The sequence below is a fragment of the Aythya fuligula genome, chromosome 4 (genome assembly GCF_009819795.1).
Source record: "Aythya fuligula isolate bAytFul2 chromosome 4, bAytFul2.pri, whole genome shotgun sequence".
Taxonomy (NCBI): Eukaryota; Metazoa; Chordata; class Aves; order Anseriformes; family Anatidae; genus Aythya; species Aythya fuligula.
In genome coordinates, this window is record NC_045562.1 from 12,683,655 (window position 1) to 12,699,910 (window position 16,256).

Below are 16,256 nucleotides of genomic sequence, written 5' to 3' on the forward strand. Positions count from 1 at the left end.
TATGTGGCACCTGACCTGATGGCTGCTGATGGGTCCCACCTGTACCAAAGGGGGAAATGTACTCCAGCCCAGGAACTGATGGGGCTCACTGAGAAGGCTTTAAACTAGGTATGAAGAGGGATGGGGGGGAAATAAGACTGGATAGAGATGAACCTGGGGGAGCAGTCCCAGGGGTGAGGGCAATGATGTGACTGTAGTGTATCTACACCAATGCACACCGCATGGGCAACAAACAGGAGGAGCTGGAAGCTGTTGTGCAGCAGGCAAGCTATGACCTAGCCACTGTCACTGAAATGTGGTGGGACCACAGTGACTCAAGTGCTGCAATGGATGGCTACAAGCCCTTCAGAAGGGACAGGCATATCAGGAGGGGTGGTGGTGGTATGGCTTTCTAAAATATGCTGCTTAGGGTCATTGTGAGTGACATTGTGAGTGACATTGGTAGTGGGGTTATTGTTGGACTAGATAATCCTGAAGGTCTTTTTCAACCTGAATGATTGCATGATTCAAACTCTGGAATGTAACAAAATTAAATGATATTCTCTCCTCTGAATTCTCTGCCTTGAGGATCAGGAGTTTAGAAGCCATCTGCACTGGCTTTAATGAAACCTAGTGAGAAGTTTAAAGGTCTGTGGAACAAAATAAAGTGAAGTTACTATAGCTTAGCAATTGCACTGTGGTTTAGATTAATGCATTCTGGATAACATTTGCTGGTGGTAAAGGATGCTGCTATAGTCAGCTCCTGTAGGTCAGCTGATGCATGATACATCATTAAGTTGTGTTAAGTCACTTGTGCATCTTCACGCTAAGCTTTTTCCAGCTCTTGGTGTATCCTAGATTTATAATACAAAAATGATCCTAGTCTGCAACAATATACCTTTTATTTGATTGCAGCTTTCTTTAGCTTTGTAAAACTTTACTCAGTTTCTTAATACCATGTGTTATTAGTAACCTCCTTAAGTTATGGTGCTCTATAGACTGCTTTGAGCTGATGCCCAGAATGTCCTTGGCTGGACAGATTATTTGCTGTTGCTGGACCTGTATCCCAGACATACAATCCAGTGTATTTCACACTGTTACCTGTACAATATAATTTATGAACTTCACTTTACAGATGGTAAATTGAAGTGATGAAGTGGTAGTCAGTGGGACTTTCATGAACCCAGCACACTTACTCTTGCTTCAAAAAGGGAAACTTCAGTAGCTCTGGTAATTGAATCAAACTCTCTCAAGCAGAAACACCACTGAAGCCATAGGGGCACCCTTGCTTTTGTCACTTCTCCTTTTGCACAGGAAAACCCAAAAGCTGAAGCGCTTTTTGTAATACCAACATAATGTGGCTTTATTTGCACATTGTTGTCCTATCACTTTTGAAATCCTGGCAGACAGTGATAGGCATCCTGCTTTGGCTGTGTACATCTGGTCACCCTCGAATGGAGCCAGTGATGCTAATTAATTCTAGCAGTACACAACGCCTTGTTCTGTTCTGTCATAATTCACTGAAGGCGGTGAAAGCTATACCCCTCTCTGTGAGGTTTCAAGCAAGCACGTGATTGGAATACTACTTCATGTGTATTCCACATTCTTCTTTAGCCTTGATTTACCTCAAATAAAAGTTCAATTCAGATGAAAAGTTCAAGCAGATGAATTTAGCCTGCTGAATAGGCCTTTAACTACAAGGAAAGATTACTATTTAATGAAAACAACATGAATTTTGTTTGTTACATTTTAACTAAAAAAAATAGTTTAAACAGAAAAATAACAACCTAAAAATAAGTAAACTAACCAAAAATGAACTACTGTCTTCACTCTCTTCACCCTCCACCCCTCTGCACCAAAACAAAAAAATAAAAAAATAAAAAAGAGCCAAGTACCTTTCAGTTCCCATGAGGTTTAAATGCCTAATAGCTTTAAGTGCCTTTGAAAATAACTGGATTAATGGCAATGCTGTTTTAATAATAGTGGCAGCAAATACCTCACACCAGCAGAAATAGTCTTGGGTTAAAGTGACATATTCAGCACAGATCTCTATTTAGCTTCTTCCAACACTGGATTCATTTCCATACCAGATTGTTGCATAACATGCTTCTAAAAGAAAAGTACACCTATTGGACTTCATAGCTGGATAGAAAGACATTGCTAAGTGAAAACATTATTTCAATGATAACAACAATCTACCAGAATATTTGGGGGTGGGAAGGCAACAGATGACAGAGAGGACTGGTTAAACACACCCACATTAATTTGTGTGCACACCAGATCCCATTATTAAAGTCAATTAACTGGCTTCTTAATTTTTCCTGTTGGATATCACCAAATATTGTGGTGGCAGCAGCAAGAGAAGGGTGACTAATAACTCAACAGTAATTTCCCTAGTGCCTGTAAATAACAAACATTGTTAGCAAATGAGTGATGGAGGTCAATGGGCCATACAGTCATTAGATGGTTTAATGATATGCTGCAGGTTATCTCAGGGCACAGTGCACTAACGACATTCTCAGCCTTCCCTGCAGCAAATAACCTCTGCAACCTGAGATAAGCAGTCACACTGCGCAATACAATATAATAGAAAACGACCCCAATGAGAAATTTCTCTTCTGTTTGACATTTAATGTTCTAGCATCCATCAAAATCCGTCCTGAAAAGAGTGCTGTCCTTCTTAAACCTGTTCTTGTTAATTGAGAAGCTCATAAAGGGTGGAAACCAAATGTCCTCAGACTTGTGGCTTATGGGTAAAGAGGTAATCAAGTCAGTTGGAGAAGAATGCCCAGCACGTAGCATTTTGTTTTCCTTTCCTGGCAGTTGCTTGGTCCTTGAAAAGACGTAGTTCAAGGAGAAGTATAAACAGTATGGTCTGTTTTGTGCTGGAGGTTATACTGAAAGGTCATAGCAGACCCTGTAGTCTTGAAGACTTTGACTTCATGAAATCTGTTGGGTCACTTCTCAGTGGTACATTTTTGGAGTAATATGGTAATCCAAGTTACCATGGATTTGGGACTAGCATGTTAGGTTGGTATAAAATGGCAAATTAACTTCAGCGCTACCACAGAGTTGAAGGGAACCTAATAGCAGGTGCCAGGTAATCAGCCATGGTGCGGAAGGAGTGATTTATTTGGATCTGATTGTAGCTTCAGAAACACCATACTGTGTACATAGACCCTGTTTTGCTTGAACCAGAAGAGCACATACAGCATTCACTCTTTGTTGCCTCTTCTATGTCAGTACAGAAAGGTGGCAGATCAGCCTCTTGATTTCTGTGGATGGGAGAAGGTAAAACTAGAGGTGCAAGTCTATGTGAAATGAAGACCTGAATAACACTAGCAAAAAAAAAAAAAAAAAAAAAAAAAGACAAGCAGTCCCAGACTTGGAGTTTCTAAGGAGAGAAGCTAAAGATGAAACAAATGATTCACTTGAATTCCTTTATGACAAGGACATTTAAGAAGAGGCAATATACCTACTGTTTGATTAAAGTAAGTTAAATATTTAAATATTTCATAAAGTAATTTTTATTCAGAGTTAACAATACTGTAATTTAAAAGGAAAAAATGCATTATAAAAGAGGGTCTGAGAAAACAAACAAAAGGGAGTGGAGACTGATGAGCCACTGCATTAGTTACAGGAATTCCCTTTCTCTAGCAAGGTCATGCGCTGGAAGCCACTTCATATGATCTGTATTGCCTGTTACTCTATTCCTTTTTAATCTGGTGATTAGTTAATCTATAACCGACATGGTTTGCCTTCTTACCTGTTGTTGCTGCCTGACCACCCAGAAGTAGTAGACATGCAGCAAGGACACTTCATAAGCTGAAGACTGTGTAATCACACTAAGTTTCCAATGTCTTAATGTGAGACTAAAACTGTAAACAGTATTACAGTTGTATCAAAGTCTTAAAACTGAAGATGTAATGTTTTCATGATGAAAAGCACCTTTGTTCCCTGTTCAGTGTCTATACATACTGTGAAAAATTCCTTAGATCTGGAAAAGACAGATAATAAATTAGAAATGGATACATTAGTTAGAAATATTTTTTTCTCTCACACCTATGTTCTGTACAGTCTTTTCACTTGCCCATCCATCCCAGCCTCCTAGCAGGTACTTTGCACAGTAGTTCCCTCTGGTACATCCACCCTGAGGTAGAACCTGAGAAATAATAGTTAAAGTTGCAACATAGATCATACATTTTTGATAAATGTTATGTTAGAACACTGCTGGGAAAGCCCATGTGCAATTTACCTGACTTTCTGAGAGGAGGAATGCAGAAAGGAATACGAACACCCTACATTTTTTACACATAGTGAGAGGAGTATAAAGAGGACAAAAACTGAAGTGAAATTTAATATATGCTATGGATCAGACTCGTTCTCTTAACAGGCTACTTGATGAGTGAGATTTCCAAAGGGCTCAACACTCAGCAGCTCCCATTTAGAGTAATTGGGCCACTTCCAGTGCCAGGTAACATGATTCAGTACTTACTGAAGATCTTACTTGATTTTGATCTTAAATTTTCAAAAGTTTCCTAATGACCACAAGGCACACCTAGCTTCCTTTTTTTAATGGCGCCATGGATTAACAGACCAGTCCAACCTGGGTGCCACTGCATCGATTTTTCCTGTATCTTTGAAGGCCTTCCCAGTCCCTTACTTGGGCAAAAGTAGTAGTCATTCCAGCAACAAGATTATACGTCCTCTTCTTGATAACTAAATTGCTCTTGTTGACTTAATTTTAAAGAAGCCATTGTGAAAGTCACAGGTTCTTGGTCTTGCAGGATTAATCTGATTAATTCAATTACTTGGAAAACACCTGGGAGCAGATGAGAATGTGACTTCCAGAATAAAACATTCATCACACTCGTAAGTGTCTCTCTCTTGCAAGTGAGATTTCATTCCTTTATAGTGCTCATTCTCACTAAAAATAATAACAGCCAGCAAACATTACTTCTTAAGAAAACATCAACATACTGCAAGGGGATTGCCAGCAAGCAAAAGAAAGGCTTAATGCCAGATAGTCAGGAAGGATTAGACATCTATTTGGCATAAAAAGGAGGAATTCTGTGTCAGAGCATGAGTTGGGGAAGGGGATGAGAAACAGGAGTCTATGTCCCCAGCACCCTACACTGGCTCCAGGAAAGAGAAGAGGAGTGACAGGGAGTAGAACTCACTGGGGCAGGTTTTGGCAGATGGAGGTAAGCCAGCCTCTGCACAGCACCACCAGCCAAAACACCTAGATCTCAGATCCAGGAACAGCCTGCTGCATTGTCCTTTTCTCCAGGGTGATAATGCGCAGATGCACCAAGCTCCTAGTCTCTCCCCCCACCCACCTTTTCTTTGAGTTACTGTTTTTCAGTGTATCTAACAGAAATCAGTGTCTCTCAGTGGCTTCCAGAGCCATGCCAGAAAGCTGCAGCATGGGACCATACCCATCCCAGCACTGCTCATTTAACACAGCTGGGGAGTCAGGAGACCTGGCACACATTTGAGCTGGGGCTGGGATACACCACAGCAAACTGGAATAAGCTCTTGGAGTGCAAGTGAATACTTCTTGTTTTTAAAATGCTTTCCATAGCCTTAATAGTGTAGATCAGTTTATGAAGTCCAAATCCTGGACCTCACCCTGATACCCAGCTCCTACAACTGAAAGGACAACAAAAGCCTTAGGTAGAGGCTTGACAAAATCCCACAAGCTTATCCCCACTATATTTTCAACCTACTGTGCTGAGATCTGTCTTATCTACAGCCCCTAGTTTATTCTACTTTATTACTGCTAAGTACCTGTTTTTAAATGCTATAAGATCCATCTCTTTTCCTCCTCTCTTCCTCATTAGCTAGATGAGACACAGAGTGAAAGGCTTTCTTCAGAAAGGCAAATTGAAATGATGTTTCCTCATTTTTCACACTTTACAGGACATACAGCAAAACCTATTGAAACAGCCATGGTTTACCAGGAACAGATGCAAGATGTTTTTGTTTCCTGAATACTCTGACAGCTGTCACTGTGAATGTAGAGGAGGACAACATGATATGGATGACAGATGTATGAGACAGTAAACAAGGTAGTGCCAATTGCAGACGGTCCTTATAATTTGGGTGGAACTTGTGACAGTAATTTAATGTCCTGATCTGGAACCTGTTCAGTGCTTTTTTTCCTCAAAGTTTTCTAAGCTGCAGTACTTAATTATCTAGGATTTTACATTTTGGGGGAAGAGGAGTAGGAGAAATGGCCTTAAATGGGAGCTATTCTCTTTTAAAACCCCTCTTACTCTACAGCAATCGATCACATAATTATGTATAATACATTCTGGTGCAATTCAACCTTTGGCCTGTACTACACGGGGGAAATTAACCGGTAGAGCTATTCCATAATAACTTCCATCATAGCTGTTTTGGTACAATTTAACTATTCTGGAATAACTCCCTAGTGCGGACATTCAGTTCCAGAATAAAAGTGATTTTATTCCAGAATAGTTACTCTTCTTCCAAAGGGGAATAATCACTCCAGAATAAAATCACTTTTATTTCAGAATCATATATGCAGGGAGTTGTTAGGGTATAGCTCCCCCACAGTTATTCTAGTGCCAATTAATTTTCTTGTGTACACAAAAACCTTAGTAGTCTTCAGCAATACTGTCTTATTATACTTAGATATGTTTACATGGTAATCTGCATAAAATTAAGGACTGAAATTTAAACAGAACGTGTTAAGCTGTGTTAATTTTCTTCTTTACCTTGTCTCATGCATAGAAAATCAAGATTTTCTCAGAAATTCATATCTAATCTGAGGGAGAAAAAGATCTGCTTGAATACTTCCCCCTGCATAAATTTTTGTATAATCTATCAAAGCAATCTGAAATTTATTTTCTACAATTTACAGAAAGTAGTACAACAAACAAATACATGTGTACATAAATTTTGGATTTGAGAATTTACTTGGTAACATGTAAAAATGGTTGCAAAGGCAATCTGGAAACAATTGTACTTTGGTCATAGTAAAGTTGTAGCTCAAATGAACTGAAAGACTTAAAGCACAAACCTGAAGACATGATTAATTCATTGATTTTCATAGGTGTAAAGTGTAATAATAATTTGATTTTTATGGCTGAAGTTGTCATCTTTCAGCAGTATTCACTAGCACTTTAATAACTTTTTAACCAAGGCTATGGCAAAAGTTGATAGTTCTTAAAGTTAGCATTTGATTGTAGCTCAGTTTACAACAGGTCTGGAGAAGTTTGGAGAGACACCCTACTCAGTTAGCCAAAGGCTTACTCTGAAACAGACTGATGACAAAAGAAATATTCACATTGAATCTCATTCGTATCCTGAGTTTGGGTCAAGATGCAGATGAATTAACATTTAATGAGAATTTTTTGGTTTCTCCAGTTTCAGTGATGAGAAACTGAAAATAAAAGCAAACTTATTTTTTCCTTAATGTTAAGCACATTCCTGTCCATAAATTCAAAACTTAAAGGAAAAAGTTAAGCATAAGTAATAGTTTTTGGTTTTGTTTAGTTTAGAAAGTGAAGTTGGTAAACTAGTGTGTATTTGAGGTTAGAAATGTGCTTTCACAGTTATTCTGCTCTTCTGTGAAAATCAGATATTTTCAGTAGGATACTGACAGCTTCTGAGCTGCTTCTGTGAGGCATTCAGCACCTGTCAGAAGCAAGCCCTTAGGTATTTCCTCTTAACACACTTATTTTTTTTTTTTTTTTGAAGAAATGTTCTTTCACAGTGTAGCTACAGACTTCGTTCATGGTAACTGAAACTTATTTTAACTTTACAATAAAAATGAAAGAAAGTTATTAATAAGTTAGCTTTAAATGGAAAGTTGTCCTGATCATACTGAAAGTGAATGAGGACATTTCTGCAAAATTCGAAGAGATATTTAGGATTATTTTGGAATTATTATCATAAACTTTACCTGGATTTTAATCATTTTTCTTTACCCAATTCACATCTGTGCTTTAGTTCCTACAATTTCTCATCACTGTCCTCTTGAAATGAGGTAGTTGTATTGCTGTGTTCAGAATAGAGGGCTTATATTTGGATTAACTAAGGTGTTGAACTTGATTATTTGGGAATCTTTTGTGGGAGCTGGTCAACAATTGTAAGGGCGAGATCTGAATCTATGTATATGATGCCTAATCTGGTTTTAAGATTGTCAAAAGGCAGATTGCACAATTGTCACTTGATTGAGTTGATTTAAAGCACAGCCTAGTCTTGTTCTGCAGAGGTTATCTAAAGTATGTCTTCTGCACATCTCTCCATTCTATAATTTACTGTATTAATTCAAAATCTATTTTAAAACGTCTCACCTGGGAGAAGTGATATTAAGCACATGAAAAAAGCTTTACAAAATGAATTTTTCCTAGATAGTGGTGTGTTACAAGAGCATACAAGCATTTATTTATGTGTATTTAAAAATTTACATTGGGATTCATTTCATTCAGAAACATTTTCATTTAACAGATGGGTGCAGTTCTGCAAACAGCATTTGTACCTGCAGTAGCTATGTATTTTGGTGACAACAGACCTACAAAATGATCTGTGTTGCACTGCTGTGCCCTCTCAGTATAACTTTTTTGATGTCATTATCAAATTCATTTGGAAAGCTGATTGAAAAGCTTAATAAGAAATAAGATTAACCACACCCTTGTCAAGTTATAGTTTTGTTTTTTATCAGTGATGTCTGATACTGGCATGTTTGTTCTGACCTAATATGTATAATTCAAAACCAGCCTATTTCTTCTGCCTTTTAATTGTTTTTATTTTGCCTCGGAATTTTGCATGCCTAATTTGAAACCAGAATGACATTTTATAGACAAGTTTTAAGAGTCAACTTGATAAAATAGGATTAAAATTGCAACAGTTTTACTCTAAAACAGAATTAACATTCATTAAATTTCATATATTTTTTTTTACAAAGCTCAATGCAACTTTATTCCAGTAAGAAAAGGTAACAATATTGCATGTATCAAGTATGTGCTACTCATATAGAGAAAATAGAAACTTTAAGGGCAACATAAGTGTGAATAAGTCTGTTCAAGGGATTTAGGGCTCTTCTTAAATATACAGATAACAGTACTCTGCATAGCATTTCTGCCATCTGCAAGCATGTTCTTGCACAGATATTTCTGCAAATAAACACTAGGAACAAGGATGCTGGGGGAAGGCCAGATCATGCGGACTCATGGTTGTAGAATTGGCCTTATTTGGTGGTAGAGACATTCACATATGGAAAAAATCAGATCTTGGGAAAGCCTGAGTTCAAAAATCACTAGGTCTTTGAAAGACCCAGGAGGGTAGCTGGGCTTGCTAAAAGAAATTATTTAATGGGTTTAAAAGGTGGAGACTCAGACAAGGAGCTACTCTGCACTTGTAATAGGCAGTTTTCAGCATGGTAACTAATATACCATGGAGCGGGGGGTGAAGGACAGAGCCATGCACTCCTGCAGTTGTTAATTGAGAGGAAGTGTCCCACTGCCTTCAGTGATGAATAAAGGACATTTGGTAAAATGAAAACCAAAATATTACTAATCATACTGCCTGATAAGAGACACAAGCAATTAAAAACCCCTCTCCTTCAGTAGTTTGGGTTGTTCTTGTGCATTGGCAAAGACAACAAAACTCCTGTATTTACACTGCAAACTGATGGTGGCCCTAGAGTATGGTGAAGCAGCCACACATTTTCTCCTAGCATTTCCTAGCTAGAAATATGTGCATGTGCTTTATGCTTCCATCTAACACTGTGTGAAGTGTCTGATTTTCTGTGTGCGGGCAGTACCTTCACAGGAATTCTCAAGAGTTCAGATTTGAGTAAGAATAGCAGGTCTGCAGTTAACATTTGACTGGCACTTCTGCATGTTCAGAGTCAAACCAAAGCCCTGCCAAGCTGAAAGGTTAGTGCCAGAAATCCCGGGCATGCACTGCTCCTTCCAACTGTAAAAACATTTAATCTGGAAAAAAGTGTTGTAGAGAAGTCCAAATGCACAACCGTTAAAAATGAGAGAATGATCATTTTAAAGATTGTGATCTGTAGAACAACTACCCCCAAACTGTTCCTTTCCCTGTCTACTGTAAAGACCTTACTCTACATACTATCACACATACAATGCACCTTTCCTTGCATCATATTCTGGCTACCCTGGTGAAATCAAAAGCATATTACCTTTTTGATACTTCCTCTTGATATCTTTCCCCCTGTGACACTGTGTCATACAATCTAAGGAAGCATCCTGTGTAACAGTGACACAGAATAATACATCATGTCAAATATATTAAACGTTTCAATGCATAATATATTAAACACTTCAAAGCGTTACATATCTGGAGGATTTCAGATAAAAGAAGCAGTTGTTTGAACCCCCTTTCTCCCTCCTTCCCCCCCCCCCCCCCCCATAAGGTTGACATTTATACCTGAGTTTTAATGGTTCCTCTGATTTCTGTTTAATGTGGAGGCATGTGCACAATTATAGCTGTAGTGCTGAGACTGTTACTGTTAACCATCTTTTTAGAAGTGTTGTTTTGAAAGGTCAGGCTAAACATTGTGTGCTTTGGGGAATTTTCATTCTATTTTCCTATGGACATTGATGATGGCAGCAGGATTGAGCCAAAAGATACCAGTATTTTCTGGTAACTGACTCTCCTCTAGGAGAGAGTGAAATAAGATTTTCTTTGTTTTTCATGTTGCTTTAGCTTCATGGATTCCCTGATTTTGTCTTCTGTGATGATACTATGTGGCAGCTGGGCATTAGTACTGAATGCTGATCTACACATGGGCTCTGGAAAGCTACATGTTGAACCATCTAGAGGTTTCAGCCCAAATACATGTACAGGAATGGAGGTCAAACCCCAAGTGATATGCCATCAAGTTACAAGGATAGGCCAGGAACCTCACACAATACCTTTCTTTTTGCCAGGAAATCTGTTCCCAGAGGTACTATCAATAGTACCAGCATTAATTAGACTCACTAGGAGACAAATCTACATTCTTACCCCTTTTTAAATACATTTTATCATTATTGTATTTTAACCCTACTACTTTGAATACTTACTCTTATTATGTGATGAAACTTGAGGATTTCCATGAAAGATCACTGCCTAATCATAAGAAATAGAACCACTAGGGAGAAGATAGTGAGGAGAGGTTCAGAAACTCAGGAGCTGTTTAAGTAGGAAAATTCTCTGAAGTGTGAGAGAGAAAGATGAACAAAGGGGACTTTTTGTTTTAACATTATCAAGACAGTGCCATTAGACTTGTTTAACAGCCTAGTTAAGACAAGGAAAAGCAAGCTTATTTTCTGGGGGATTTCTGAGGAGTCATACAGAAAAGACAATTAGAAGATCTTGACTGAGGCTTAGAGAAGAAAAAAGAAAAATGATGTCAATCTACAAGATAGAGACAGATCAGTCTCAACATGTTGGAGAGAAAGCTCCATGCTCAGTGGACTGGATTACCAAATCACAGGGTCAAAGCAAAACAGAGCATAAAGAACCTTAAAAATTCAGTCAAAAGTGTACAAGAATAAGGAGCATGATAAATTGTTTGCTTCCTATTTTGATCACAAACATAAGTAGGGTCCAACCTCGAGACAGAGCTAAAAACAACAAATGTTATTTTTTGTAGAAAATGGATGTAGGTTGAAAATATCCCTGAAACCAGTTTTACAGAGATGTACTGTAGAAGGACACGAGTCCACATTCAAAAATTTAGATAGAGGAAAGCGGGCATAAATCTGGAGATGATAAAGAAAAGGCAATTTTCCTGTAAATATGCAAATTCCACATGACAGGGTCCTAAAACAAATGTTTTCAATGTAATTTAAAAAGTTGGTAACAGAAAAAGTGGAATAAAGAACACAGTATGACTTTGTTCATATAGCTGTGCTCAAGAGAATCTAATATCCATTACCCCACACTGTCAAATTTGTATATGCAACATGAAAAGCTGCATAAGTTCCCTGCAATGTTATCCCAACTACTCATAAACCACAGAGATACTCCTGGCACTAGTGAAATTTTATCTTGTCCCTTTGGAATATCAAGTAGTGCCAAGGTGATTTCAACAAAAGCACTTTGGATACCTTTGACCCAAATGAAATGAAAATGTTTTGTTAAAGATGTGATTTCTTTCCCTGCCTTCCACTGGCATCAGCAAAGACAAGTTATTTTGCATGGCTACTCATTCTATGCATACGCACACCATAACAGTTAACATGTGTCTTGGAGAGTTCCATTTAATTTGTTGACATTGTAAACTAATGGCTTACTTGTAACTCATAGGAGAAGTCATTCTGTATACAGAGAATAAGTGCTGTCAACTTGCACATGTTACATAGTGTTTTTTTATAACCCCAGACCTTTGTTAAGAACAAAACTCAACTTTACGATGCTGTCAGCAAGTGCTTCCAAAACCTAGAGCAAGTTTTTTTTCTGGTCAGAGTCCACTGTTATGCTTCCTCCTCAACCATAAGCTGAAAGAGTTTCTTTTCTCAGGAGTCTTTTACGGCCATTGACTGCCTGAGCCATATGTCTTCATTTAATAGCTGTGGCTTCTGTTGAGTTTATTTACTTGCCCCTGCAGCTTTGAATGAAGGACTGCTTAAATTTAATTACTTTCTAGTGCAGCTTGAATAGCAAATGGGAATCTGCTAATTGATAACTTCTTCTCAATGAGGCTTTGTACCTCACCCTGGCATGTTCCCTCGGGTGCTTTGGGTAACCTCATTGTTAAGATTGCTGATTCAAATGGAAATGGATACAGAAAATTCAGATCCAATACTGTACAATGAAGCCTGGCAGATCCAATCTACTTTTAACTTCCAGGGAGATATTCAGAGGGCAGCAAACAATTGTGTTGAGGATGGGAGTCCATGGATTGCATGTCTGAGTAAGTTACTTGTCAGCAGCTACCCATCCCTTACAAGTTAATTCTGGCTTAAAACAGGTACAGTTGATTTAACCAAAAGTTCAGCTGAAGACAAGCAAACACAGTCACAAGTTCAGCACTCCAGAAGTATTGTCAATAGAGAACTGTCCAGCAAGGAAAACATCAGCATAAAGTTTGCCACTAAGCCGAGCATCAACAAGTCCAGATGCTATAAATAGAACTGCAAAATGATTTTTCTGTCTTCTGAAAATTTCTCAGCTACAGATTGCCTTGTTCAATATATTAGGGTAAAACTCATCATTACTCAGAGTAAGAAGGCTCATCTAGCCAAGAAGTGAGCTACTTGGAATTTCCTACTCTCCTGTGGGATGGGTGATACTGAAGTCTAAAGCTCTGAATCAGGCCCTCTCAGACTTTTTGTCCCATTTCCTACAGGACTGCCCTGACTACACTGGACCATGAGCTCTTCAGAAGCAGGCAAGCATCTCACCAATAGTTCTGGAGGAGAGAAGAACAGTAGTGCTCAGGAAAAAAAAAATAACTTAAGGCCCATAGAAATTATAAAGTTTTAGTCCCAGTGGGATGTCAATGTCTGAAGGTAAAGTTTGCACTGCAAAGAATGAGGGAATGGGAATGATCAGGTAGAAGTGTTGGCTACTGAGTGATGCTGCAGGATATCAGCCAGCACCCACAGATTGGGTGATATTTTTCATGTGAAGTACTAAAGAGGTGTGCTGGTTGGTAGCACAGAAGACTTAGTCTGCTACCATTGCCTGCAAAAGCACTCATGATTTTTTCCATTCCCTCCTCCCCCCCCCCCCCACCCCAAAAAAAAAAAAAAAAAAAAAAAGAAAAATGAGGCATGTAAAAGTTCCTGTTTGTGTCACACTTACAGAGAAGCAAACTACATAGATTATTCTTGTACTCTTGAGTTTCCCACTGAATGCTTCATAGGGACACTAGTAAAATCAGAAGTGCATATATAAACCTTATAACTATTTCTGGATGGCTGGAGCTGTCATTTCACTTAGCCTCTTATGATTTCTTTGTGTTATTATTCCAACAAATGTAAAATCACCATCAGTTTAGGCACTATGCTACAGATTATTCAAAGGCCATTGTTCAAAGTTACTTGGGGGTTTGGCATAAACTGTGCTCTCAAAAGGGAAAAGCTTGTTCTTTGCATCACAATATAAGGAATAGTCTGGAAATTATGTGCTTGTACTTTGATTGTAAGTTCCAAAACTACAGCAGTGCATTCATGTGGTTTTTGAAATCTGTTTATTAGTTCTCTTCAGCACATGCAGGAAGTAAGTAGAGTTGTGTGTAGCACCTTGCTTGTACTGAGTGTAGCATGCAATGCTATGTTAAATATTTATGTAATCTGTTTTGCTGGAACAACTGATAAACAGCAGTGTATTTTCTTTTCAGTATTTCAGGATTTCCTGTGTTCTGTACTCACGTACAGAATATTATTACTTTATAAGGATTTAACTAGACAAAACTTTCAAACAAAAACTCTAGCCATACATTCTTACAGAGATCAAGATTGGCCAGAAACACATTCACAGTTTATCATCATCATTTCTAAACTATCTGCAAGTCAGATGTACTGCCAGGCAGCTTTTTCTAAAAAGCTGTACCTCTTCTCATATAAATACATCTCAAAATCTCTTGCTTTGCCTGCTATTTCAGTGGAGACAAAACAACTATGCACATGTATGTTTCTGAATGAGCATCTGTGCTTTTCTAATTATTGCATTTATTTGCTTTATTCTTCCATTTCATCTGTTTACTTTCTTTATCTGCTCTTCTATTTTTACTTGCTTACTCTAGTTGTAGCTTGCCAGAGGCCACTACAATGAAGCTTTGTGTATTTCCATCTTTGGAGACAACTTTCTTCCTTCAACACTTTCTTCCAGTGATAATTCCTGGGGTTGCCCTATCCAAAACATTGCAGTTCAAAACATTTATTTCAAGACAGCAAAGCACAAAAGCCAGCCAGAGTGATATTCCACTCATTTGAAGGCCAGCTCATTCAGTGGCCTTTTCAACATCTTTCTTCCTCTACTTTATATCAGCCATGACTGGACTACATGGTTAAGTGTTGCTGTATCTTTTGTTTCATGCGTCTTCTTTTTATTTTCCTCATTTTATTGGCTTCATTTCTGTTACTGTTGTTGTTTCAAAGCCCTCAGCATCATAGAAATTGCTGTGATCAAACAAACGCTTCCTGTCTTCTTGTCTTTCTTGGTTCATTCTTTTCAAATGACTTTGGCATATTTTCTTGTCTGTTGTTGTTCTTAAATATTGCTTTCACTTTCAGGTTCAACTTTTTTTGACTTCTTTGCTCCCACCATCACTTTCTTGATCCTTGTTTTAAACTCCATCATAAAAATGCTGCTTCTATTTTCTGTTTAATGTCTATATCTCCCCTTTCATTCTTGTAAAAGCAATGTCTGTTCTCTCTGAGATTTGTTAGATGCTATTTATTGTTTAAAGGTTTTTTGTTTTGTTTCCTTTATTGTAGTTTTGGATAACAGCAAACATAAAAATACAGTTTCAAAATAATTAAATACAGTACAATCAAAAATACCCTGTAAAAATGAGCAAAAAAAAAAAAAAAAAAGATTGTAATAATCTATATGGCAAAGAACAAATTCTGTTAGCTTATTTTGGTAGTGAACCCTACTGAGATCTCTCTTTGCTCCACACAACATCACTAATAATTCAGTGAAGACCTATGGTGGTGTTGCTATTGCTTTATACACACTGTGCACGCATTGTGTGTAACACATCTTTTTGGGTCTGGGAGTGAAGCAGAATGGGAAAGTATGAGTAAAAAGTATTTAGAACAACTGTCACCTCGTACTACAATACTTTCCTTAAAAACACGAAGAGGAAATCTAGGTCTGGTTGCATAGACAGGAGACTTTGCAACATCTAGCCCTAAAAGTTTAGGATTTTAGATATCTTGTCAACAGCCTTTTCCCTCTGCTTTAGAATTCCTCTGATTTTCAGTCTCTGGTTGCTGGACTGCCATCATCACTCAGCCTTTCATCTTACACTGAATACATTAATAAGAGATTTCAAACATCAGTACATCACAGTAACAATAAATCACAGACATAATCTCGTTGATCAGAAAATGCCTGCAGCATTTGAATTCGTAACTTCTAGCAGCAAGTACCATGATGCATCATTACCACCAGAATGTAACAGCTTTATAAGAAACTGAGGTTCTAAGATTACACCTTTTTTTTTTTTTTTTCTTATTATTAATAAGCAGATAAGGGTGTTACAGAATATTTCACATGAGCATTCGGTGTTTGCATGGCTATCTTCTTGTTTTCCACCATTAATTTATTATAGACTG